At 38.5% G+C, this 1,842-nt stretch overlaps 1 pseudogene; it reads left to right on the top strand.

Moving 5' to 3' along the window:
• The first annotated feature begins 444 nt into the window (after positions 1–444).
• LOC121924531 lies at positions 445–536 on the top strand (annotated as a pseudogene).
• Positions 537–1,842: the final 1,306 nt, after the last annotated feature.

A 1,842-nucleotide genomic window follows, 5' to 3' on the forward strand; every position in this document is an offset into this window, starting at 1 on the left:
ACAATTAGTTTCCCGTCACATCCCCTCACCTCTACTGACTCCACTTTATCCTTATCACCTTCCATGTCACCCTCTTTCATCTACACTCCTCATCCTTCCTACAATCAGTCCTTTCTGATTTCTCTTGCACGTCTCCCTCACCTTCATACTTTGCCACCACTTCCATTTCTACTTTCTCTTACCCTTTAGTTTAATTTACCCTTACCTATCCTCCTCTTACCTTCTTCTCCCATACCCCTGACTCATCCTTACACTTTCCCATACATAACTCTTCCTTCCACACCTTGGCTTCCTCCCTTGCCTTTTCTGGTTCATTCTTGTGAGGAAAAAAAAAACCCACATGACTTCCTGATTAGCCTATAAGATTGATTCAGTCTTAACTCAGCCCTCATATCTTCCTTGTGTCAGATCCCTTTATATTCCACTTGTAGCATTTTATTTCTCATGCTCATTTCAGCAGCACATATACTAAAATTGGAATGATACAGAGAAGATTAGCATGGCCCCTGCACAAAATTTAACTTCTTCCATTTATTGTTAACAGCCATCACGTTGACCTCAGATTATGGTGACCCAAGCAATGAGAAACCTCCAAGTCACCCTGTCATCACAGCCTTGCTCAAACATTGCAGACTCAGGGCCATGGCTTCTTTGATTGAATCTCCATTTGAAATGTGACCTTCCCCCTTTCCTACTGTTTTCTACCCTACCAAGCATTATTGTCTATTCCAGGGAGTCATGTCTTCTCATGGTATGTTCAAAATATGACAGCTTCAGTTTTGTCATCTTGGCTTCTAGGGAGATTTCAGGCTTGATTTACTCTAGGACCCATTTATTTGTCTTTATAGCAGAACAACAAAATCTGTAGAACTCTTCTCCAGCACCACATTTCAAATGAGCTGATTTTCTTTCCATCAGATTTCTTCACTGTCCAGCTTATTATACATATACATATACAATTATGCATAGAAACTAAAAATGCAATGGGATGGAAAATCCTAACTTTAGTATTCAAAGATATATCTTGACACTTTTCTTGTCTATTCCTTCATAGTTGCCCTTCCAAGTACTACTAGAAGTTTTCTTCTAATTTCTTCACCGCAGTCTCCATTCTGATTAATGACAAATGGTATGGAAAATCCTTCACCATCTTTATCATCTGCCTTAAAATTAGGTAAGCAGTCTTTGGACATTTTCCCCCTTCATGTTCAACTGTAAACCCGCCTTTGCACTTTCTTCCTTTCTTCAATAATGGTTCAAAGTCTTTGCTATTTTCTGCTAGTAGTATGATATCATATGCATATCTTAAATTGTTGATGTTCTTTCATCTAATTCCATGCCCCCTTCCTCCAAGTCTAATCCTTCTTTTGGTACGATATGTTCAGTATATAAGTTAAAGGGATAGGATAATAAAATGCAGCCTTACTTGAACTCCTTGCCAACTGGAAACCATTCTGTGTTTCCATATTCTTTCATGATGGTAGGGTCTTGTTCTGAGTACAGATTATATATCAGGACAATCAGGACAACCAAATGTTGTAGCACACAATTTGTTTACGATCAGACCACAGTTTTTCATGATCTACACAAACAAAAGCTTTGCTACAGTCTATAAGGCACAGGCTGATTTTCCATTGAAATTTTTTACTGTGCTCCATTATCCAATGTATGTATGCAGTATGATCAAGAAAAGTGTCTCTTCCTTTCCTGAATCCAGCTTGGACATCTGCCATTTCTGACTCGGTATATGGTAAGAGATTATGATACAGAATTTTGAGCATTACTTTGCATGGGAAATTAATCCAAATGGTCCTGTAGTTATTGCAATCCCTGTTGTCCACT

This window comes from Sceloporus undulatus, chromosome 2, assembly GCF_019175285.1.
Source record: "Sceloporus undulatus isolate JIND9_A2432 ecotype Alabama chromosome 2, SceUnd_v1.1, whole genome shotgun sequence".
Lineage (NCBI taxonomy): Eukaryota > Metazoa > Chordata > Lepidosauria > Squamata > Phrynosomatidae > Sceloporus > Sceloporus undulatus.